This window comes from Balaenoptera ricei, chromosome 7 (genome assembly GCF_028023285.1).
Source record: "Balaenoptera ricei isolate mBalRic1 chromosome 7, mBalRic1.hap2, whole genome shotgun sequence".
Lineage (NCBI taxonomy): Eukaryota > Metazoa > Chordata > Mammalia > Artiodactyla > Balaenopteridae > Balaenoptera > Balaenoptera ricei.
This window is the reverse complement of record NC_082645.1, coordinates 71,115,846-71,142,949: the sequence shown is the minus strand read 5'-3', so window position 1 is coordinate 71,142,949 and position 27,104 is coordinate 71,115,846. Positions and strand designations below refer to the sequence as shown.

Here is a 27,104-nt window from a genome sequence, read left to right as displayed (position 1 = left end):
AGGGGAAGAATTAGGGCTCTTCTCTTTGTGCTAATGTCACAAACTCTCAAAGTACTCATTCCTCTGTCTTGTGATGCCTGTTTACTGCTCATTCCTCCATGCTAGACTGTAAGTTAATCAAGGGCAGATGCTGTGTCTTATTCACTGTTGTTTTCCCAGCAACTAACCCACTGCCTAACACACTGAAGACACTTAATACAAATATTTTAAGGTTCAAGAAAAGGTTTAAAAATGGTATGAGGGAAAATGAAATTGGTATAGCAAGGTCCTGGAGGATGTGTGAAGGATTAGGATCAGGAATAGGATGAAGGGTTAAATGTGGTGATAATAGTGGTTTATTATCTAATTACCCCCAGTGGTTTATTTGAAGAGTTTAAAAAGTCACATTATAGAACTTTTGATATAGAAAATAAATACTAACCTATATAGGTAGTATATATTCTTTATTCCAAAGTAGAACACAGGTAATCTGAGAGTTATGTCACTGTATCAGGAGTGTTCTGTTTTCAGCTTTGAAACACCCATTCAAAAAAGTTTGTGTGATCTTAAATAATATTTTAAATAATAAATAAATAAGCTTGAAAGTTAAAGCAAGAAAAATTAATCCTGACTCAAGAAGAAAAAGCTGGAAAATCTAATAAATCTTTGATGAGCAGAAAGGGGAAGAAAGTCACATAGCACAGAAGCTATAGATAAAACTCAGGAGAATATTCATTGTCCCTATACTATCCCCACTGCCTTCTTTGCTTGTTTGGTTGGCTGGTTTGCGGGGTTTGTTTTTGCCAAGTATTTCTGGCCCTGTGAGAATAAAGAAGCCAGGGTATAGATGTTCGTATTTCAAATACACATGAGTTTCCAGCTTGTTCTATGGTACCAGTTGGAAGCTTCATTTTAAGAATTTGAGAAAAAGAGGAATAAAGGCATCACTGTACCTGCCAGGAATCGACTTGGTTCCCAAAGTAGCCACATGGTGAGAACCTGTCTCTTGGAGGGTCTGGAGATAGAGTCTATCTTGATGTCCAGAAGTTTTGGGTGAGGTCAAAGTGATTGAAGGTGGCAATGTTTTCTATTCCAACTTATCCAGGTGAATAGATTGCAACAGAATAATTATTATGTAAGATGCCTCTAGTTTCAGTTCCTGAAATTTCAAATGTGAATGGGATTGGGGGAGGTAGTAGCAATGAACACAGACAGCTGTAAGGAAGTAATGGTGTTTCTCCTGATTTCCCAATTAAGTGAGAGACTCCATAAGAGGAAAGCAAATATGCCTATGCCCATTAGGTATGCTGTCACCTTCTGAACTCATTCAGATGCAGCAACTGAATCTCAGATGTGAAGTGATTTGCCTGTACAGGCACATATGGTGAGCTAATCACAGTGCCTGGATCAGAATGTATCATCCCCTAATTTTCAGTCTGTTCCTGAGTCTTGAGCCATTAGCCTATTATGATTTTATTCTTCAGTTTATCCAGAGATATTTTTATTGCATTTACATTGTATTTCTGTTTAATGTTTCTCTTTCCACCCAAGCAGTCTGTCTTCTAAAACTTTGCTGGCCTTCACAATTATCTCTTTCCCAGTGTGATACCATCTTCTCCACAGCCCTCCCAGTGGGCTAGGTTAGTCATAACTCTGTAGGGATTTTCAGGTTTTGAAGAAGAAGGTGATTTCTCATGCAAAAGCAAACCATTACACTGGTTTCATACATCCCTGGAGCACTAATCTCCTTAGAGTTCTGGTCCCAGAAGAACAGATGTGTTTCTCTAGTCCTAACACCAAAATTACTCTTTTGGTAACTTTTAATGCTGTTGAAGAAACAAAACTCCATAATAGAGGGAAAGACAAAATAACATGCCAATACTACCAGAGAAATTTTCAACAGTAAGTATGAAATTTGCTTTTTTAATTTCTTTTCATTTCATGAAATATTGGGCAAACACTAATAATTGTCCCTCATTCTCTCTCTGAAAACGAATCCCTTTTTATGAGAGAAAAAAATACTAAAACATGGAGAATGCTTTGCTATAATTCATTCAAGCCAGATCATTTGCACATCAGCATACCAAACTGCTTTTGCACATCAGGACCTAGAATCATAAATCAACTGGCCATGCAAGGCACCGAAAAGTGATCTAGTACAACTCACTACCTTCATTAAGAGGGGGACTCTCAAATCACCAAGGATAGAAGAGGTTTTTAATGACCTTTAAAGAAAAATATATCTTCGTTCTTTCTAATATTTAACAATGCTGAGAGAAAGGAAGGAAGGAAGGAAGGAAGGAAGGAAGGAAGGAAGAAAGAAAGAAAGAAAGAAAGAAAGAAAGAAAGAAAGAAAGAAAGAAAGAAAGAAAGAAAGAAAGAAAGAAAATGCCATTATATCCAACCAAAATACTTTAAGAAGCAACAGTAAAATAGCATAAGAGTTTTGTTTTATTTCATAACATATTGTTAATTTCTTAATGACATATTTGATGACTATGGTGGGAAAAGTAAAATTGCATATGTATAATTTATATAATTCATAATTTATATAGCTTTATATTTCCAAATATTTAATACTGGCTCTTAAAAATAACAGATCATTGTTTAGGATGATATAAACAAACAGCATGAACTAAGCCTCCTACACAACATGCTGTTACATAAAACCTGGAGGAAGTAATTCTAGAGGCAACTTTGTATCTTAGAAATAGTTATATTTAGTGGTAGAAGCAATGAATTAATTTAAATAAAAAACTGAACTGAGCAATAACTGAAGAATAATTTTCTTTCCATCATGTAAGACTTGGAAAATATTCCCTTTTAAAGGGATTATGTAAGTGAATTATAGTTTCTAAAAGGGGTATTATGTTTTCACAAAGATGTTTTTTACAGACTAAAATTTTAGTAGGCAATTATTTAAATACTTTTTCTTAACTTTAAATCTCTTTGAGTTTGTATTGCCTGATATTTACAGTTTAGCTCCCAGATTTGCACATTCCAGACTCAGTATTTTTTTAAATCACCAATAGCTTTCTTGTCACAATATGATGTACCTTTTATTAAAATTCCCTGCCCATGCTTGTGCCACCATTTCCAAGGTTACTCCAAACAGAGGATGAAGAGAAGTGACAAGGTTGGTGACAGATAGAGGTCATGGATTTCTAGGAAAAGTTTATGCAAAACTTCAAAGGACTTCAAAATTCCTATGGGTCATTTCATTTGCCATTGAAAAGAAGAATCAGAGCAATTCCTAGGTCATGGTACACATGAGTTGTTCAAGGACCTTCTCTAGATTTTGTTATTGTCCAGATACTTATGTGCAATCTTCACCTGGATACACAGACCCCCAAGGGGACTGTGGATAAAATTCAGGGGATCAGTGAATGTGGATTGGAAAAAGTAACATTTTTATTTTCACTGACCTCTAAATGAAATTTATCATTTCCTGAAATTATGAGGCAACAAACCACAATGGTATTAAAGTCCTTATGACTTTGTCACCAATAGAAATCATAGATATTTCCATATCATAATATGGTTGTTGCAGATATTCTAAAATATATGATTCATTTATGTTCATATATACCTTAAAGTAGGGTAGTTATGTACACTGATAGAGTAGGGGGTCTCTAGAGAAAGAGAACCAGGGATGGCTTTCTTGACATGAGAAGCCATTTTAGACATAAGCCATTTCGTGACCTAAGCCTGGCCACAACACTTGCCCCTGAACAGGTCTCAGTAATTAATGATCGTAAGGGAACAAAGGAGTGCAGGAACAAGGGGAAAGCGGTCATGAAACAATAGTTCAGAGATAAAATAAAGTCCTAGTTCCTCCTCGAGGGACATACATAAGATTCTGATACATATCTTTGAGTTCTGTAGTAACTAAGGTCCCCACCCAGGTGAAGGATGGAGACTACCAGCTAAGACCTCAGACTGGTCAGTGGGAACCTGAGGAATGATGGTGTTGACCTTTTCTGGCCCTCGTGACTTCAACCAACTAAAGTTTGGACTCTGTCAACCTTTGTCCCAGTTCTATGCTGAATTCTGCTCTGCTGAAGCCCCTTCATGAGTATGCATATACCAGCCCAGCTCATATGTGAATATGCATGTACCCTTTGCTTAAAACTTCTCCAGTTTAGCTGTTCCAGGAGACATTGCTGGTGTTCTCCAGACTTGCCCCAGTTCTATGCTGAATTCTCCTCTGCTGAAGCCCCTTCATGAGTATGCATATACCAGCCCAGCTCATATGTGAATATGCATGTACCCTTGGCTTAAAACTTCCCCAATTTAGCTGTTCCAGGAGACACTGCCGGTGTTCTCCAGACTTGCTGCAAGAAACAAATCCTTTCTTCTCCTGATCTTTGGCTTGGCTGTGTCTTTTAGCTCAACACTCACCAAGAGACGAATCCAGTTTTCAGGTAACAATTATTATTATAAAATCCACAATTTTTAAATCTTTTTATGACTACATTTAAATATATTTCCTTTGCAATCCTATATGTTTCACTTTATACATTTAAAAATTATTCTATAGACACAGAAGTACAAATTCTATTTGTAATCCTGTATGTTTTACTTTATGCATTTAAAAATTATTCTATGACAACAGGAGTAGCTTTGTTAACCTGTTCCCCAATGAAACTGGTGAAAATTATTTTTGGAAAACAATCATTCACAGACTCTGGAAATAATCCTAAGTACAAACAAAATTTCTTTTTAAAAAATGAATTCAATAAAATCTATGAAAATTCAATTAAAAAAGATGAGAGTCTGTGGTATTTGAATTGAGACTGTTCCTTCCCTCTCTTCTCCCAGCTCAGCAAGGTGGAGACTCCATCCAGATGGCTGTAGTCAGGAACATAGGACTCTCTCTCTCCCCAGCTCCAGGTCAGAAGGCTGGGACTTCAGTGTTTCTCCTCCTGTCCCCAGCTGCCTGCTGCTGATGTTCAGCCCCAGGTAAGTACTACTAAGAGGTGAGGGTTCTCTTTTTTCTGTCCAAACCCTACTCATGGAATGGAGGCTCTGCCTTTGGTATGGCACACTGAAAATATTGTGACCCCATTAGCCCTTTCCCCTACTCATGAGGTAATGGCTCCTTACCAGGAAAAGCAAACCAAGAGGACCTCAGGATGCTCACCCCCCTCCACTGAGTACTTAGCTCCTAGAGCAGGGATGTCACTCAGAGAGAAGCTTGCCATTGTCTCAAGCCAACCTCCAGAGCCCTAATTCAGAGATTTTGCCTGTGGGGAGAAGCAGACTGTATAAATAAATAATTTTTTTTTAAAAAGCTCCTATTCCCAAAGGAACAAATGTCATCTGAGACAGAAAATGAAGGAGTTTAAGCCTAAAAGGACTCTCAAGAAGAGTAGAAGTCGTGATGAAAGGCAGTTGGGAAGAGATGTGTGCATCTAATGAAAATACAACCTAGATGGTAAATTGGCTAATTTGCAGTAGAGAACCAGGGTCAGGAAATATCAAACACTGACCTCAGGAACTATAAAGGAGCTACAATTTGATTAGATTCGTTTCTGTAGCAATTTATGTCCCAGGACATTGCTGGAAACAATAGCACAATCAGTCACCAACTAGTGAAATTTAGCAACTGGGTATGGTTCAGGAAAAGAGTGAACTACTGGGACCACTGTCATCCCAGAATGACTGCTGGCATACCCAATCTGCACCTCCCTGAGGTGCAGTATCAGAGATTTAACACTGTGTGGGGGTGGAGAGGGAGAGGAAAATAGACTTCATTAAAATAATCCTGGTAGTCATTATACAAATAAACAAGCGAATAACAAGAAAAAAGGGGTGGGGGGTGGGGGGTTGGGCAGTTGGAACCATACACAGATTGGCTACAGTGTATCAAAAATATCCAGTTTCCAACAACAAAATCATGAATCATGGAAAGTATTATACCAGAAAAAAAGCTGGCAACAGAAGCTGCCTGTGAGAGTGTCAAAGTGAGAGATGTCAGATTTAAAAGAAAAAAGATTTCAAAGTAGCCATTATAAATATGTTCACAGAACTACAGGAAAGAATGACTAAAGAAATAAAGGAAGGGATGATGGCAATGTTTCATTAAATAAAGAATATCAATAAAGAGATAGAAGTTAGAAAGAAGAACCAAATGAAATAGAAAAACACAATAACTGACATAAAAAATTCACTGTAGGGACTCAAAAGTGGATTTGAACTAGCAGAGGAAAGAAATAGTGAACTTGAAGATAGATTGGTAATGATTATGCCAGATGAAGAACAGAGAGAAAAAAGAATGAAGAAAAATGAATGGAGCCTCAAAGAAATGTGGGTACCATTAAGCATACCAACACACTCATTGACGGAAGTACCAGCAGGAGAGGCGAAAGAAGAGAAAATATATTCAAAGAAATAATGGCTGAACACTTCCCAAATTTACTGAAAAATAATAACCTATACATACAGGGAGCAAAATGAACTCTAAGCAAGAAAACACAAACAAATACATTATAGTATAAAAGTCAAAAACAAGGAGAAAATGTTGAAATCAGCAAGAAAAAAATTTGTTTTGAGAAGTTCAGGCACTAGACTGCCACAGGGTCCAATGACTCAGAACAAAGTTGAAGACCCTCAGGCATAGTCATATAGAATAAAATAACTGACCACAGGGCACAGTGGGAGGGGGAAAAACCCCAGTTTTCAATCTGCTTTTATCAAAATGCTACAGAAGAAAAAGTGTCCATAATCAAAATGAAAGGGGGGGGAGGGGCGGATGTTGGGTTAAACAAAATTAAGTAGATTTTTGTTACTACAGGACTTGTCATAAATTTTAAAATGTCAATTGTGACTCTCAAGGTATGGGTAAAACTTACATCATTTCCCAAATTACTTTAACCATAAAAACTTTTTTGGAGTACCTCTCAAGGCTCAAGGTTTGAAGAGCACTTTCAGAAACACTGACCTGCAGTTAATAAAAGTGAGGGGTATTGATAACTGCTGGGGTCAATTAGCATCTCTGTTTCCTGTATGTCTGCATCAGGCACTACTTTCTTTTAAGGGCATCCATAATAGACCACTACCCATGTTTTCAAGGACATCCTAGTCAAAGGCTGTCTGAGGTTCCTGGTAGTGCTGCTTGCAAAGGCCCCCAAATTTAAGTCACCCTAAGGGGTGACTATGCCCTAGCCTGTCTTTTTTGATCTGGGGATCACATTCTGTTAAAAATCTTTAGACTCTATTAATGAGTGCAGAAAAGGACAACCACTGCTAACGGGCTTCTATGCATGGAAAATTTCTTCCCATTCCTGTTTCTAGTCTTAGGCGCTGGTTTATAATAACAGCCTATCAAAATGTTGCATGCCGCTTCAAAAAATGTAGTTATCATCTGAGAGCTATACTTAACATCAAATGCCAAGGCAGATTTATCAGCAGCTGAGGCCTGGAGCACAGCCAGTTCATGGCACTGAAGATTTGCTCACTGCAACTCACCATCAGAGGGTGTATTTAGAGGAGGATGGACTCAAGCCAGATCAAGAAGCTATGGTTCAGCAACTTGAATCAGGGTGACAGAAAACAAGGACTGGAGGAGCGGCATAAAAGCACACGAAGACAACTTCAAGAAACATAATATTGCTGTTGCCTGCCAGAAAATAGCAATAGTAGCACAGAGGCCAACCTTAGTGTGCCAGGAGGTGAAGTGGCTTTTTTTGTTTTTTAACAAAAATGCTTACAGCCTCTAAGAGAAAATGTGACTCATAAAAAGAACTAAGCACTATCTACAATGCAAACAGACAAATAAAAAAAATAAATGGAAACTCACTATGGAAATGACCTTAGTCTAACCAAGTGTATCATCAAATAGAAATATTCTACATAGAAAACATGGTTCCTATATATTCTATATGGTCGTTGACCTTTGCTTCTCTAATCCTTCTAACAGTTATGTGAGTTTGTAAATCTCTGAACTGAATCCCATCCAGCCTGAAATACTTAGAATGGTTTCTGTTTTCCTGATCAAAATAATTGCACTGCATTTTTCCAATTAGGAAGGCCATGGACAATCAACTGAATGATTGTAGGGACAGGATTTTACTTTCCTAGAAAGTTGTGCACAAGTTAGTGAGCATTAAATACTGACTCTTTAACAGATTAATGAAAGGATAGAGTAGAAATCTATCCTAGCTATGGTGGCCTTCCTATAAGCAGGCCTCTTTCTGAGTAGAAAAAGGAGCAAGTGAGGGGAAAATCTACTGCATGCATAAGATAAAACCAAGAGACAAACAATTACCAACAGCAACAAAAGCAGATCTCAAGGACCCAGAACAACTCTGGATAACAAAGTGGTGGCAAGCAGGAAGATAAGCATCATAGATAAAGAATATCTTAACTAAAAGAGAACCAACAGGCAATCAGAAATCCAAGGATGATACCAAGAATCTGTAAAATTGAAAGAGCTCACCTATCATATTGACTTTTTTTTATGATAATATCTCATTTTGGCAAATTCAGAAATGCAACCACTTATACATAGTGCTGATGGGAATACAAATTGCTACACTGATTTAGGAGAGCAATTTGGTGATATGTTTTAAATGTTTAAAGATGTTCAGGGTTTTGACCATGCATTTCTACATCTAGAAAATTTTTCTACCAAAATCACATTTTTGTTTAAAGGAAAAGCGTATGTGTCTCTAAGTGCTTTAAGAATGGCTGGATGAAGTCTACAGAATACCAACTTATTCCTTCTGGGTATCGAAGAAACAGGTAAATGTTTGTTTTCTGTTTTAATCTTCTTCATTTTTTTTGGAATCTTCTCTGATAAACAGATACTAATTCTATAATACATAAAATAAAATACACTCATATAACAATTGAAAGGGCAATAGAGTGAAAATACACACAGGTGTCAGGAAAACTTGATCATAGTTTTATGTCTCTTGTTAATTATTCTGTGGTTCCAAGGAGGCAAGAGTTAATTTTAGATGCGTTGCTTTAGACCCTACAGTTAGGAACTGGTAAAGGGAGACTCCTAATCAAAGTGGTGAAGGCAGCAACTGAGGAGCAACAATTCCTAGTGGAAAAAAAAAAATTCGAAAGCCAACAAACATCACCCTAACACAAATAGAGCCTCCAATCTCTGACTCTCATTCAAAAATATATATAGGGAGACTTAAGAGGAGTGGAAGGGAATAGCATGATCTAGTCTAGGAATAGAATAGAAGAGAATAAACATTATCTTTGCTATTTCTGCTCTTCCAGGCTTTCTAAAGCACTCCACTTTTCACCCATTATGCCTTTTCAGCAAGGCCAGGAAAATTGTTTTAAAAAATCAAGGAAAAGGAAAACTTCAAAAACAGAATAATGCTAATTTTTTAAATTCAATGAAATTTCTTCTTCTAATAGTCTGTGAGACCCAGGAGGACAGAGGCCTAGTCTCAGTTGTCTTTTCATTTTCAATGCTTAGCAAAGCATGTGGCTCAAGGAAGTTTGATGAACAAATGGATGAATGAATGAATGAACGAATGAATAAACAAATAATAATTTGAATCTTTTCAGTAAGTCTCTAACACCATCCCATTTTATACAGAAAAGTGCCAGTAACAAATCAAACCAAGTATCTTTTGAACAATATGCAAATATATAAAATAAACTTATAAGAATCTTCACTACTTCAATTTTATTGGTATTTGTGTTAAATTCAACTCCTACCCCCATTCATCAGGCTCCTAACAAGTCTATCAAGAGGATGCCGGTTGCCACACTTCTTCAGGTATTTCAGGGCCTGTGCTTCATGACTGAATCACTGAGAAGAAACATTTAGGTAGCTGACCCACAGTGAATTTAACAAGAGTTTGACATGCATCAGCAGTATCAAAGCCGACTCATACACAGATGAAATTTGTGCTGACTGGGTGACAGCCTTTATTGTGGGACAGTGAGGGGCTTGAGGGCCTTTATTGTGAATGAGAATGACAGCACTTCAGAAAGGCCTGATGCAAATTCTTTGACAGGTTATATAGTCACATACAAAAGTATTCTTGCTGCTGTCATACATCATCATTATTTTTTAATGTCAAACCTGTATTACACTGAATAAAAAAACTAAAGAAAAATTCTAGTCCTGACTGCATGTGAAATAACAAATTAAAAATGATTTCAATCCCAAATCCAGACCATGATAAAAGAAAACCAGTGACCTCTGTTGTTCTCATGCTTGTGGTTTAAAAAACAATTAGATTATTTTATTAGCAAATATATTTTAACTTAATCATTTCAATTATTTAGCAAATACTTGAACAATATCACAGTATCAGTGGATTTATAGGGGTGTGTTCCATTTTTTCCAAGAAAATTCATTCAAGGTCAAATTCATTCTGGATTGAGTAAGTTTAGTCATCTCCTTTCTAGGTTCCTGCCTTCATTTCTTGCAAAAGTAGGCCATTCCCTTTTTTATTCTCAGTCTAGCACTTCTATGAGCTAAATGCTCCTACTATAGTTTTCACACTCCATGAAACTATTGCCTGCATAGACCTCTATTTAGTGCCTCCTACTGGACTTTCTTGACACTGTGTTTTGCCCACCTACTTTTGGGACACTTACTTTTTCCCTGCTTAATAATAGTAAAAGCTCTAACTTACTAAGCATAACCTAGGGCTGTCACTGCACTGGAAACTTTATACCAGTTATCTCTAATCCTCACCACAGCCCATCAAGGCAGGTAATGGCATCACTGTTTTACTGGTGAAGAAGCTGGAGCTGAGAAGACTGAGCAGTTTGTCCTGGGAGATGATATGCAGGAAAAGCACATGGCCTTGGAGTTAAAAAAATCTGAGGAGTCCTACCATTAACCAAGTATATGATCCTAAGCAAGTTCATTTGACCTCTCTAAGCCTCAATTTTCTCATGAGTAAAGCAAGAATACTAAAGTATTATAGGGAGTTTAGGGTGGGGGGCAGGGAGATGTTCACCTGTGGAGCTGAACCTCCTGTGACCATGCCATATAATTTTTCTTTCCTGATTAAGGGGAAAGAAAATATTAGTAACTTATAATTACTATCCCCAGGATGGATTGCCTAAGATCACTACATTCTCTCATTTAAGATTTTTACATGTTTTCCTGAGGGCGAATGCATGACATACATAAATCCCACACCCTGACTTATGCATACTTCACCTATAACATATCAGTTGCCCCAAACTATATAAGCAAATGCTTGTCCTTTTTTTAAGGCATTGCACTTTGCCCTTTTTTGAGCCCAGCAGAAAGAGCCAGTAGGATTAAGACGTAGAGAGTCTCAAGATTTCTTCATTGGCCACAGCCTCTACCATCTCTGGACCTTGGAAAGGCTGTAATAAGTTGCTAGAGAAGGATAGTCCAGAAATTCTCCACAAGTATCCAGCAGTCAGTTTCTGTGTGGCCCTCTGACCTCCACTGCAAACATTAGCATTTAACAAGGCTTGACATAGGACCCTCAGACAGTTGAAATCTTTCACTTCCTAGTAGGTAGCTAAAAGTAGGCTTTGAGTACTTCATTAAAAAGAGGGAATCAAAGGTCATATGAAGACTTTGACCAGTTTTTGTCTGTTCCTGTCCTGATACTTCTCTTTGCAATTAAAAGGATCTCAGTCTGGCCCAGAGAAGGGAGTCACTCATAATTTTCATGAGATCCTACAGCATAATGGCAAATGAAAATAATAAAACCCTGCTCTTTTAGATGAAAAAAATATAGAATCAGAAATATGATTCTATCTTTAAGAAAATAGTCAGTTTTAATAAAAGTAGACTCTGAGGTACCCACCTGAAGTTTGTGTTTATCCAGAGGCAGTGGGATATGTTGCCTCTGGCAATACCACTGATGATGCCATTTTGGGTTACCAAGCTCTTTGGTGGACTACCACCTGTGAGCTAGTCTCATCTCTCCCGTCTTTCCTTCTTCGTGGGTGTTCACCCTCCCTAAGTCTCCTGGCATACAAGGTCAAGGAGATAAGAGCACTCTCACATTTGTACAGAACTGTCTTTATACTAGAATATATATACATATAGTACATATTAAAAAATAAGTTTATAAATATGTGTTCATATGTATGTGTATATGTGTGTTTATATAAACAGAAGTGTTGGGTGAACTTTGAGCTTTGTAAAATATGGAATCATAATACATGACTGGTATTAAAAATATCAACACATTATAAATCTGTACCTGATGCAAACTGAAAATCATTTATGATATAAACTTGCTCTGGTTTTTTTTTTCTTCCTCCTTTTCCCATCTCTATCTTCTTTTTTCTAAAAGTAGAAAACTCAGTGTAATTTCTGGTGCTCGAAAAGTAATATACTCTGAGCGTCACTCCACGGCAGTGGTTTGTAGGAAGTTTGTATTATTAAAAATACTTCTAACAATTTCTACCCCTAAAAACAATGCTTATATTATTTTTAATCTTTGGCAATAATGTCTACCTCATGGGGTTGCTGAAAAAATTACGTGACATATTTATAAAGTACTTAGTATGCAATACATAATTATATGATATTCTCTATCACTTACCTCGTAAGTAATGAAACACAAACCCAGGTTTTGCCATTTCGGTCACTTAGGCAAATTAATTTACTTTTTGGTACCCAGTTTCCTTGCCTATAAAAGGGAGATAATAATAGTATCTATCTCACAGGATTGTTATGAGGATTAAAGTTAATATATGAAGCATCCAGACCAATGCCTGGCATGCAATAAAGCTCATGCATTAGATACCATCATCATCATCATTATTATCATTCCAGGCAGGCCTTTAACACACATCTATCTTTAAAACCTGCAAGCTTCTCAACCTATTGCCTACTAGTCTGAACCTAGTCTGATTTCCTGCTGCCTGAAATATCCAAAAATGCCTTCTCTACTTGGCTTATCTGATATTGAGGTTCTCAGGTTGGGAACAGGCTCCCTCTGGCCTTCCATCTGCTGACTAAACCTTGATTGAAGAAATAACCAAGCCTTTGATGAAGCATCTTTCCCCTCTTCTAGGGTTGCCAGATAAAGTACAGGAGACCAACTTAACTTTTAATTTCAGATAAGAAATGAACATTTTTAGTGTAAGTATACTATCTTAGTAAATCTGGGCTGCTCTAACAAAATACCACAGACTATGTGGCTACAAACAACAGAAATTTATTTCTCACAGTCCTGGAAGCTGGAGGTCCAAGACCAGGGTGCTAGCATGGTTTTGGTGAAGACCCTCTCCAGGTTGCAGACTGCTGACTTCTTTCTGGTCCTCACATGGAAGGGATGAGCTAGCTCTCTGGAGCCTCTTTTATGAGGGTATTAATTTCATTCATGAGGATTCCACATTCATGACCTAATCACTTCCTAATACCATCACTCCGGGCATTAGGATTTCAACATATGAATTTGGGGGGGATACATTCAGACCATAGCATATACCCTAAATATTGCATGGAACATACTTATATTACAAAAGTGTTTCTTGTTTATCTGAAATTCAGATAACTAGACATCCTGTATTTTTATTTGCTAAATCTTACCAACCTACCCTGTTCTAATCCAGTTCTTACATGATAAATATAGGAAGATGAACTTCTACTTTAGCATCCATTACTAAGGGTCTTGTTTTTCTTTGGCCTTATTCATTTGGCGGGTGGGGGTGGGGGGCACAGTAAAGGGTGGAGGGGCTGAGGAAGACAAAACTATAGCACAGAATTTCCCGTTATAATGCCAACCTTAATAGCAGCTAATTTCTTTATATAACCGAGGTTGTTTGGGATTCTCCTCATATATTCCAAACCTTTCTTAACACATAAATCTCTCACAACAAATAATGTTACCAAATTTCATAATCTTAACATCAATACTTTCTATTTTATTTAAGTCAACGTCTCTTTCCTTTTAAAGTTTGTATGATTTCAAAAAGTCTCTGGGATCTTAACAATAGAACAAAATTTCAAAAGCCATCATCATTATCATCATTATCATCATCATCATCATCATCATCATCATCATCATCACCATCATCAGCTCCTAAGGACTGAGAGAGTATCTCAAAAGGCAAAAGTCATGTGGTTTGGGAACTAGCAGCGGGCAGAGCTTAGAATATAGGCTGAAACTCAAATGCCTACACTGCTAGTCAGGTAACTTAAAATGAGTTAAGTCAGCTGTAGAAGAGAATTTGCATACATGCTATGTGCAAGAGAATAAGAAATGGAAAGCATACACCTCAACTGAAAGGGACAATAGACCCTGTGTTGCCACATCGTTTGATATTTTTTTTAAGAGAAGCCAAAAATCCTGACTTTTATGTGAAATCCTTCCACTGACTTTTTATTTATAAAACATCATGCAGGCCTAACACAATATACATATAAGAGGTAGCCTTTCTCTCCACACCCTCTCCAGCATTTATTGTTTGTAGATTTTTGGATGGTGGCCATTCGTGTGAGGTGATATCTCATTGTAGTTTTGATTTGCATTTTTCTAATAGTTAGTGATGTTGAGCACCTTTTCATGTGCCTCTTGGCCATCTATATGTCTTCTATGGTGAAATGTCTATTTAGGTCTTCTGCCCAATTTTTAATTGGGTTGTTTGTTTTTTTGATATTGAGTTCCATGAGTTGCTTGCATATTTTGGAGATTAGTCCTTTGTCCATTGCTTCATTTGCAAATATTTTCTCCCATTCTGAGGGCTGTCTTTTCATCTTGTTTCTGGCTTCCTTTGTTGTGAAAAAGCTTTTAATTTTCTTTAGGTCCCATTTGTTTATTTTTGTTTTTATTTTCATTAACTAAAAGTAGAACTACCATATGACCCAGCAATCCCACTCCTGGGCATATACCCTGAGAAAACCATAGTTCAAAAGGACACATGTACCCCAAAGTTCATTGCAGCACTATTTACAATAGCCAGGACATGGAAACAACCTAAATGTCCAACAACAGATGAATGGATAAAGAAGATGTGGTACATATATACGATGGAATATTACTCAGCCATAAAAAGGAATGAAATTGGGTCATTTGTAGAGATGTGGATGGACATAGAGTCTCTCCTACAGAGTAAATGAAGTAAGCCAGAAAGAGAAAAACAAATATCATATATTAACACATATATGTGGAATCTAGAAAAATGGTACAGATGAACCTATTTGTAGGGCAGGAACAGAGACGCAGATGTAGAGAATGGACATGTGGACACAGTGGGGGAAGGGGAGGGTGGGACAAATTGTGAGATTAGGTTTGACATAAATACACTGCCATGTGTAAAACAGATAGCTAGTGGGAACCTGCTGTATAGCACAGGGAGCTCAGCTCAGTGCTCTGTGACGACCTAGATAGGTGGGGTGGGGGGGTGGGAGGGAGGTCCAAGAGGGAGGGGATATAGGTATACGTATCGCTGATTCACTTCATTGTACAGCAGAAACTAACACAACATTGTAAAGCAATTTTACTCCAATAAAAAAATATATACATAAAAACATAAAAAAAAAGAAAGAGGTAGTCTTTCAAGCCTTGCTCACAGCTTCCAAAATTCAAGTTCCTTGAACTTCAGCAAATTTGGTCCTTATGGATACTTTAGGAAACTCAATAATAACTGAATTTTTAATTACTGATAAATGTAATTCATTTTGAGTCTTCAAAAACAGTTTTCTATTCACAATAAACCTGCCATTCAACATTTTGGTCAAAGGCAGTTCTGCTTTTCAAATCTAGGTTCGTAGACACCATGGGTCTGTCATTGTTTCCTATGCATCCACAGACAGCTGAGGAAAATGGTCATTATGCTGATTCTGAGTCATTTAAAAATGCACATTTTTAAACAAAGATGCTTTAACAGAGCTTTCTTTCTTATTAAATTAATAGAACATTACGTCTGTTGCTTCTATAAAATGTTATTTTTAGACTATAAATGTAAGGCCTAGGAAAGTCATTGTAGAGATATAAACTACTGAATGTTTTTCAGTTTAAAAATATCTTTACTGTAATCATTTTTCTTTATATCCTGCAAAGTCATCTGAAATGCATTCTCCAGGATGGGTAAATAGTCCCTAGTATAGCTAGTACTTGGTCATATGATTCATGGGGTTTTACACTGCTTGGGTAAGAAATCATTTAAAGTGCTGAGAATTGGTGAATGTAACATGGAAGTCCATCATGGGAATTCCAGCTGCTGCTTTGACTACTTGGGTTTCTGAATAATTTCTCAGATAAATAGATAAATATGCAATTACTTTGAGCCAAGGCAATAGAAAAAATCCTTTCTACCACCCGATTAGGAACAATGAGTTGTGCCCTCAGAAGCCTGCTGTTACTCATCACCAATGCCTCCAGTGCAGGTGTTGTTGTTGTTTTAAGAAATGAAATGCTTCTGGTGAACATGAGTTAAGTTTTTTATTAACTTTACAAAAAAGAAGAAAGAAACTAAATGGAAGTTTTAAAGGCACTGCAAACTAATGCTAGGATAAATCTTTTGTGTTCCCATATCTTTATGGTAACTGGAAAGATTACAAGCTTTGGAATAAGCTCAGGTGCGGGTTCAAATCTGCCTCTTAGTGCAACGAGCCCAGAGACAGGACAGAGATTGTTGTGTCATGGTGACAAAGTGCTGCTGATGCAGGCCAGTGAAAGATGAGACGGGCGTTGTCTGTGTGGGGCTAGAGGCCCCAGGGGCGGCAGGGAGGCTTTAAAAAAAAAAATCTGCCTCTTAGCAGACCTCGAGAAGTGTCCATTAATGACTCTAAGCCTCAATTTCATCGGAAAATACAGGTTAGAATACCTACCCAGTAGTATTCTTATAAGAATTAAATGAGCACAATGTCTACTTAAGGGCATTTATATTTAATTTATGATTATATGATTTATATCCCTATACATATATATTTACCAAGTACCTCTCTCCATGAAATAAATGCACCTAGAAAATGAAATCCTCCTGAGAAAAATGAAGCTCACAGGATGAATGCAACTCCTGAATTTAATAAAAATGCTCATTATATAATTGCCACCTGATTTCCTCTTCATGTTTAGTACTGTCTGCCATGTGCCCAGAACCACTTGTATATTAGAAATATTCACTGTTAAAGGAAAACTATTTCTCTACTCTCAGCACTTCCGAAGTCAAATGTGTGGGGGCTTTTTCCCATGTCGATCAACTTTCCAACTCTCTGAACACCAACTAAGTGTCCTATAACTTAATTCAATACCAGGACTTAGTGTCCAGCTCCACAGATTTAGGGCTCAGTCTAAAAGCCCTCACTTCAGATGTCAGTCACAAGTAATGGGTCTGTCTAGGACTTCCCTGGTGGTCCAGTGGGGAGTGCTTCCACTGCAAGGGGCACAGGTTCGAGCCCGGGTCGGGGAACTAGGATCCCACATGTCATGTGGCAAAAAAAAAAAAAAAACTGTCTGTCCAACTTGGCTGCAAAGTCAGGAGCTCCTACAAACCTTCCCGCAGGTTAGAATGGCTCACAAAACTCAGGGAAACATTTACTTATATTTACCCATTTATTGTGACAGATACTATAAGGGATGCAAATGAACAACCAGATGAAGTATACAGGGTGAGATCCAGAAAGATCCAAAGCACAGGGATTTCTGTCCCCTTAGAGTTGGGGTGCACCACCCTCCCAGCATGTGGATGTGTTCACCAACCCAGAAGCTCTCCAAACCCTGTGGTTTAGCGTTTTTATGGAGGTTCCATTATACAGGCACGATTGATTAAATCTTTGACCATTGGTGGTTAATTCGATCTCTAGCCCCTCTCCCCTTCCCAGAAGTCAGGGGGTGCGGCTGAAACTTCCAACCCTCTAAATGTGCCTTGATCATTTTGGTGAACAGCCCTCATCCTGAAGCTATCTAGGCGCTGCCAGCTACCAGTCATCTCACTAGCATACAAAAAGACACTCACATCGCTTAGGAAATTACAAGAGTTTTAGGAGCTCTGTGCCAGGAGCTAGGGACAAAGATCAAATATCCTATTTTTTATTATATCATAATATCATACCAACCCTGAAGACAGGCCCAGGAGTGTCAGGAGACAGGAAAGAAAAGCCAGTAAGCGCATGTCTTGGAGGGTAGTAAGCTAGAAGACAACACCTTCCCTAAACAATTTTAAGTATCTCGAGCAATATGGGCTTATATCTTCCAAGCAAGCAAGGTACCAGCATGGAGGTTAGCGATCAGGATGGGGACAGAGCAGGGCCTTTGCCCCTCAAATACCCCACAAGCACACTCAGCTGGTGGTGTTTTCCTCACACAGGAGAAACCAAGCATGAAATACACATGGAATCCAGTTCAATTCCAGAAATAGTTTGATCACCTATTTAGAACAAAGAGACTGTTATGTTTCTCACAGAAGCATATTTAAGGAGAGCTGAGCCATGTTTAAATTTTGACAGTGCTACAATTCTTTGGGGACCAGCTGTCCAAGGAAAAGCAGCAAGCCCATGACATTCCCTGAACGGATAAAGGCCGCCTGTCAGATCCTTGTTCACGGCGCACACTGACTGCACAGAGCAGTAGCGGTAGCGTAAGATGGAGCACATTGATATCCTGCTCAGGGAGGGAGGTCTAGACGACAAGAATTTTATCTGTTTCTGGTCAATTCTTTAGCCTGTAAGGAACTCAAGGTAACCTCTGGGGGGGAAATGGTGGGGGAGAGAGGATTGTAAAGCTATTGCCTCAAACATAGAGGTAGCTTAGTGGACTGACCTTTCAGTCACGCCCAGAGGTCACATGGTCTCTCACTTCATCTCTGGGAAAAATCTGTGTCCCAGATTATAATTTCACTTTTTCATAAATCCTCATGGTCCCAACCCTACCATGTAGTTCCCCTCTTTGCATCCTTTTCATCTCATCCTCCATCTTTAATTGCAAGGATCACCCATGTTTTATAGTGAAAAGTACTGGGAGAGAATCTGATATTCCAAACTCATCTCTTCCTGTCATTGCATGCAAAGGTTACTACCCAGACCAGCTGACCTTAGCTCAAGGTGACCACTCTTGGTCAGTCAGTTGAAAGAGAGTGACTGGGGAGGGAAGAATCAGTGGTTTGCCCCAGACCATGGTTATGAGCCTGCATGCTGGCAAGCTCACTGACGGCCTTATCTATACACCCCCGAAAGGGTAAGCGTAAAAGAAAGGGCAGCATTTCCTGGCTCACTAAGCCTAACTGATATTGTGAACAATAGAAGTTGTCAAAAGGTATATAGACAGCTGTGATTGATAATGTTTGGAACTTTCTTCTCTAAATTCCACCAGGAATTTTAGAATCACATTTAAATGCAAAGTTCAAAGTTTCAAAACACATAAAATTACTTAGAGCAAAAATAAGATTAGTACCCAGTAAAGGTCCATTGGACTTAAAATGAAAACCTGGACATGTTTTCCTTTTGAATTAGACAGTATCAATTTGGCAAACATATGAACCAAAATATTGAGTAAAATGAGTTTTACGCAGCCTTGTTAAGGTTTTTTCATATTCTCTAAATGAGACCAAAAGTTTCCCAAGTCAGGTAAATAAAATAAATAAAATATGCAGTGTTATCTTAGTGCTCACCACATAATAACTTTTTGGGTTTTTTTCTTTTTGGCCACACCACACGGCACACGGGATCTTAGTTTCCCGACCAGGGATCGAACCCGCGCTTTCACTCAAGTGCCGAGTATTAACCACTGGACCTCCAGGGTAGCCCCCATAATAACTTATTGACCTCACATCTCAAAAGGACAGTGAATGATATATCCTAAAATGGGAATATATGGAGGTGGAGTTTAATCACAGATTCCTTAAAGGTCAGGGGAAAGCAGGCAATGAACAAGAACTGCTTTTTGAACAGCTTAAAATTATAGGAATGTTCCAAACATAAGATTTAAGCTTAGGAATAAATAGGTTACTCACTTTTGTATTTTATTATTTCTAAACCGTCATTTAAGAACTTGGGTATTGTTTACCTATGGTACTAGGTTTACTTTATTCCTTACTAACTTTTGCTCCTCTTATCAAGATTTCACAACAGAATATTATATCATTTTTTTGGGATTAGTTCTAAATTACCACATCTTTTTTGTAACCTAACACATATGCCAATTATCTTAGTTTTTCCAAACTCTAATTCCCAGAGCCGGTAGAGACAAACAAATCCATTTTCACTTCCTTCTTTTGATTTGAAAAACAAACTTTTTATCATTCATATTTGTATCTAAAAGCACTAAATTCCCTTTATCATTGTGTATACTCTAAGGGTGACCATAACAGCTTCCTCAGTGTAGCCATAGCAACACTTAGGGCTTTAAAATGGCCAACTGTGGCTAGTGATCTTAATTCTTTTCCATAACAAACACACTATCTGATACATATATCCCCTTGCAAAATCACTTGCTGTTACTATTGCTTTTTCTCTCCTGAAATGTTATCTTACTTCCCTACCATTGCTTAGTGTACTAGCCCACTAATCTTCAAGACCCTGGACTTTATCTTTTTTCTGTGCTTTGAAAAAAATATATCAATAAAACACAAATGAGAAAAGAAAGATAAAAAAAATAAACACTGCATTATTTATGCTGATAGTAAATAACCAAGGCAGGGTGAGAAGAGAGCTGTCATCAACAGCAACATGACCGATGACAACAGGAACACAAATTTGTCACTGGCTTTCTGTCCAGTATCTATAATTTTCTCTCTGGCTAAACATTATTTATTTGATAAGGTTTAATTATTAGATAATATTCATTAGTTATCAGCATTGTGTACATTGTTCTATTCAGAGAAGTGAAGATAAAATAGATAAATTGCACAACAGATACAGATCACAAAAGATGTAGGGTAGAGTGGAGAACATTCCAGAAAGCAGGAAGAGCATGTGCAAAGACACAGAGGCATCGGGGAGAGGGAGGATGCAGCCTGTATCTATAGAAACTGAAGGATGTTTGATGCTGCACTAAAGGTCAAGATGTGCACAGGAAGTAGTAAGAGGAGGTCAGAAGAGTCTGTGAAAGAAGGCAGGGATGGCAAGGCCACTGCAAAATAAAATTCAGATGGCTAGCAATGGTTGGCAAACATTCCTGTCAAAGGCATAGGTATGCATTTTAGGCATAGGTTCAGGCCACCTATGGTCTCTGTCACAGATTCTTATTTGGTTTTTTGTTTTTCCAAGTGTGAAAACCATGCTCAGATCACAGGCAGTACAAAAGGAGGCCAGGGCTAGACTTGGCCCGTAGGCCTCAGTTTCCTGCTTCTGCTGTAGTCAATTGCTTACCTTGTCATATTGCCAGAAGCTCCAGGCACTGGAGAGAGAAAGAGAAACCTAAGAGTTACTTCAAAGGAGCTAGCAGGACAATGAAGGATAAGTTGAGGTGGCCTATAAACAATCCAACTGGCTGCCCAGGATGGGCTGTAGTGATATTACTGTCCCCCCATCCCATGGTTCATTTTAGTTTTTGAACACTGAGGTGACAGAGAATAATACATTACTGAACATTTTGGAAAATAATACATACACAGGCACAGATTTAGGTTTCTTGGTATGATAACAAGTTTTTTGATCTTTAGAATTACTTGTCCTCTAGTTATCAAAGAAAGGCTTTGCTTTCAGAACCAGATCACCATGCAGTGAGTGCAATGTCCTTTTGCATTATAATTCATAGCCTCCTTTGAAAAAGCTTTTGAGTAGAAATCTTACCTGAGCAGTATTTGATTCTTCCTGCTTACTGTATCCATTTCACAAAATAAAAAGTCTCATACACAGAAATGAGGGGCTTAGCTATAGAGATTTTCAGGTATGTTCAGTGAACCTAAATTAGCTCACAACGCACGCCGATAGCCAGTGGGAGCATATCTCCCTGCAAAGAACAAGCACCATATCTGTTTGGAAGACTCTCCATAAAAGATGAGGAAAAGAGGGCACTCTGCAATTATAGCTCACAGTTTTTTCCTTTGCCACCTGTATATCAGTAGCTAGAGGGGTAGCCATTAGACTGACTTAGTACTCACCCTGGGGCACCAACACCCTCCCTATTGTGAGTCTAGCCGGGTGATAAAGCCCAAAGGCTTCCTGTGTCTGAGGCACATCCCTAGACTGCTTCTATGCTTAAAAAAAATCAAGGTTTGTACTCAACGCAGGCATTAGACACCCCAATTTCCAACATGCTAGTTCTACCCCATGTCAATTAATAGTTTCACCAGAATCTAATTTTAACTAACTAAAAATTTCAACAAACTAGAACATAACCATCACATATTTCTGTATCTGGGGGAATAAACAAGAGTTATTGGGGTTATATTCTTAATAAAAAGAAAACACAATGAAAATTTTTAAAGAATAAACATAAAAACACAGTTCAAAAACTTAGAAATGAGCACAAATTAAGGAAAGCATACAATTAAAAACAGAAAGAACTGACCTTAGAACATAACATGGTTATATTTTGATTACCTAACTAACAATCAAAATCAGAAATGTGAAGTCTCCAGAGCTCTGAGAAGTGGGTGGCCTGCTTCTCTGCCGCAGGTGCAGCTCCCTCACCTGAGGCGGACCCCACTCGCCCTGGCGTGAGCCGGCGCCCCTGCAGCTGCTCCCCACGGCGCCCTCCGGTTCCTGCCACTGCAGCTACGGCGCCCTCGCCCTTCGGACGGTTGTAAAGAAGAAAGTCCCACTCTCTCCGTCAAAATGAAGTGGGATTTTAACTATTACCACGTTCATTCTGGAATTAAACTGGTAAAGCCTGATGACAGAAGACAAGGTTCCTACACTACTGCATATTTGGAAGGTTCTTATATAGACTGCATTAAAGACTATGAGAGGTTATCAGATTTTGGGTCACCAGTTGTGAGCCCCAGTTTCGTAGAACTTGAAACTGAAAGCAAACCCTGGCATAATAAGGAAAATCAACATGTACGACACTTAACAGTTCAAATGACATAGAAGAACTAGAGACCAGTGGACCTTATGAAGACAGTGGCTACTCTTCATTTTCCCAACAAAGTGGCCTCGATGAACATGAAAACAGTAGCCTTCCCCTGGTGGAAAATTTCAGTGACAGTCCACAATCTTGCCCGCTATGGACACAAAGCACAGACCAAGATCCCAATAAAAACTTGCTGCCGGCTCTTCATTCTGAAAAAGTGGTTTGTTCAACATTAAAAAAAAAATGTAAACAAAATCCTAAAATAGATTGGGAGAAGCTGAGGGAATTTATATCCAGTGGAAATTTTAGACTACGGAATATAATTGGCAGGAAAACAGGCCTAAAGTGTGTAGATATTCTCAGTGAACTCTTTCGAAGGGGACTCAAACATCCCTTAGCAAACATTTTAACACAGCTCAGTGATATGGACTTAATCAAGTAAGTGTTGTTGTTTTGAGTTCATTAGTGTAAGCCATGAACATTTTTGTTAGGTGGCTCAGCACCACCAGCTCACGCAAAGACATAGCAGGGTAGTCTTGCACTATTGTTCAATTGAGGTGATGACTTTTGTCTGGTTGCTGGTATTTTACTATCTATGTGTCACTAAGAGGAAAGAAAGATAATTTTTAAAGTATGCATTTAATCCAGTTATTTCAAATTTCATATCTACGCTATTAGAAAACTATTTCTGTAAGATTGGGATCTTTGTTCCTTTGGTTCTGAAATTGTTCATAGGTAAGCTACATCTTTTAGTCTTAACTATAAAACAACAGCCTAGGTCTGGTGTACAGGTCCTATAGGCATTATGATTTTTTTTTTAAATTAATTTATTTATGGCTGTGTTGGGTCTTCGTTTCTGTGTGAGGGTTTTCTCTAGTTGTGACGAGTGGGGGCCACTCTTCATCGCGGTGCGCGGGCTTCTCACTATCGCGGCCTCTCTTGTTGCGGAGCACAGGCTCCAGACACGCAGGCTCAGTAGTTGTGGCTCACGGGCCTAGTCGCTCCGCGGCATGTGGGATCCTCCCAGACCAGGGCTTGAACCCGTGTCCCCTGCATTGGCAGGCAGACTCTCAACCACTGCGCCACCAGGGAATCCCAGGCATTATGATTTTTGTCACACTTGAAAGTATAAAATAATTTCTGGTTTTGTTAGGCCATTTTCAAATTTGACAGTAAATTTGACAGTGATGAAAATACAGAAACCCACAAATGGGTCTGATTATTACTGTCTCTTAGAAACCTTATACTGACCCCCCTTTCTCATTCCACCAAAGAAAACCTGTTAGGATGAGGTAACTGAGAATTAAGATGATTATCTAATCTATTGAATTAGATTGCCTCCAACTCAACTGGGTTCATTTTCGGCTTTTTGAAAAATTTTTTAGAGGTACTCTTTGTGTTACTTTACACTGGTCCATGAAATATAGCTGAAGCAAAACAGACATAAGTAAGGATTGATTTTTATTATTGGCCAGCTTTTGAGAGATAATCAACATCACAACATTTCTGTTAACAAAATGGATTTTTTAAATTGATTTCTCCTAATAGCAGTGTGTCCTCAAGTTCTTTGAAATTTGTCTAATGTTAATAAATAACCAAGATGGTGCCATATATACAATGGGGCTTCTTATTTGATATTTGTGGATATTATGAAAAAATGAAGTACGAAGTGTAGTGGTTCTTAAGCCTGGATCCACTTAGAATTACTTAACGGTGAGCTTTAAAAAAAAATACAGAGCCCTGGCCCCCATTTTAGATCAATTAAACCCAAGTGACTAGGCGTGGGCCATCCTTAAATTTTAAGTGCATGCCCCAGGCAATTCTAATGTATAGCCAGGTTTGAGAAGCACTGCTAATAGAAATTTCTTTTTTGCACTGTTAATGTTTCTGTAACATATGCATCTTAGCTCTTTGTAGTGCTTTAATTGTTTGCTTTATAATCATTTACTTTTCCAGTGCGTCTAAAGTGAGCACAACTTGGAAGAAGATTCGAGAAGATGATAAGGGGGCATTGCAATTGTACAATAAAGCAATACAAAGAATTACCATAAAAAAGGAATATGGGGCTTCCCTGGTGGCGCAGTGGTTGAGAATCTGCCTGCAAATGCAGGGGACACGGGTTCGAGCCCTGGTCTGGGAAGATCCCACATGCCACAGAGCGACTAGGCCCGTGAGCCACAATTGCTGAGCCTGCGCATCTGGAGCCTGTGCTCCACAACAAGAGAGGCCGTGATAGTGACAGGCCCACACACCGCGATGAAGAGTGGCCCCCGCTTGCCGCAACTAGAGAAAGCCCTCACACAGAAACGAAGACCCAACACAGCCATAAATAAATAAATAAATAAATAAAATTTTAAAAAAAAAATAAAAAATAAAAAAAAAAAAATAAAAAAAGGAATATGAAGTTTCATTAATGTTTTGTATTTTTTTAACATCTTTATTGGAGTATAATCGCTTTACATTGTTGTGTTAGTTTCTGCTGTATAACAAAGTGAATCAGCTATACGTATACATATATCCCCATATCTCCTCCCTCTTGCATCTCCCTCCCACCCTCCCTTTCCCACCCCTCTAGGTGGTCACAATCATTAATGTTTAAGTGGGCAAGAGAGCCTATGAAAAACAGCTCTATCTATTGCAAAGCTTATGTTCATTAATCAAAACACACAAAAGAAACAACAAACAAAATGTTATAAGGTACCACTATACCAAGTACCATACTAGATATGGGGATATAAAAATGACTAAAAGATGTCTTGGGCCCTTTTACTATAGCCCAGTGGAGGAGAAGATACATATGAATAGAGTAAAATGGAAAAAAATACCATTAAAATGGTATGTGTAAATTATTGGAGCTATCTAAAGAAGGAAAAAATAAAGCCTTCACAAAGGTGACATGTGAACTAGCTCATTTGAAACTGTGATTTACTACACAAATGAAATGTCTCATCATTCTATTTATAACAAGAAATGTACGTTCTTAGTCGGATGATGTAAACCACACATGCTCCCTGAACTGCCCCTGCCACATCGGCCCCTGTGGGCCTTTGTCATACCTCTGGATCCCTCAAGGTCCCCAGAGTGAACAGTGTCTGTGGCGGCCAAAGCACATCCGCGCCTGGGCAATAAATAGGTCAGTGACCACAAGTGTGTAATGAGTCTAAAAAGTGCCGAATATTTTGGAAGTCAAGAGAAAGAAATTTAAAGGAGAGAAACTCTCCAAAACAGTCTGTAATAACCTATAAGAATATTTCTGAGAGACCTTAATGGAGTTCAAAACAGAGAATTTGACAAGTTGAATCATTGGTTCAAAGGAATAAATCCCAGATACTCTGTAGATATCGTTTTCCAAAACTCTGACTTTTGAGAACTCAAACTTTTTCTCCATAATAATTACCATCTTTCAGGTCCATTAGTTTCATGGATGTTGTCTATTGTTATTTTCTTCTTTCCCTCCTCCTTTCCATGAGAAACTGCTTCTTATTCCCAATCCTCAAAATTTTTTAAGTTTTATTTTTGAAATATTATTAACCCAAATAAACTATATATACAAATATCCCTTCTTTTACTGATACAAAATAAGAATGACATCTTCTCAAGTTTACTAGTTTAAGAACAGGAAGGTACAAATTCATGGTAGATTTCATTTTTACTTGATTTGACTTGTTACATGTTTAAAATTTTGGCAAAAATAATCCAACTAACAAAATAATTTAATTGACAAAATGGAGCATATTGCCTACACTCCTGTTTATTGCATGAAAACAAGTGATGTTAAGTGATATTAAGCAGGCTCTGTGCTAGCCACTGTCTTTTATGTTGCCTTATAAGCATCATCTCAGAAATTATCACATATTCAAGCACTTTCAGACACTAGTAAGCAGGTGGACATGGTGTTGTCTTAATATAGGTATGATGTTCAGTGATGTTCCCCTTTTTAGTGATAGGAAACCGACATTTAATTTACACTCACTCACCTAGAATGGAGCCTATGTTTGGTCCAGACCACGCCCTAAAACATACTGGGCCAGCCATGAGGAACTGATTTTCAGTCTGGAAGCATCAGTGGACCACAGTGGTTGTCTACAGTGGGCATTACTCTAGTTGTTGGTAAGCATATTGCACAAGTTGTTGAATAGTTTTAATATCATCCCCGCAGCATGTGATCAGCCAAGGCAAGCCCTTCTCTTAATAATCAACAGCACATGAAAAAGTTTTGGTAACACCTCCTCTCAAATT

General features: G+C 38.2%; 1 pseudogene; it reads left to right on the top strand.

The window, feature by feature from the left end:
- Positions 1 to 22,515: 22,515 nt before the first annotated feature.
- On the top strand, positions 22,516 to 25,670 carry LOC132368787 (F-box only protein 5-like; annotated as a pseudogene).
- Positions 25,671 to 27,104: the final 1,434 nt, after the last annotated feature.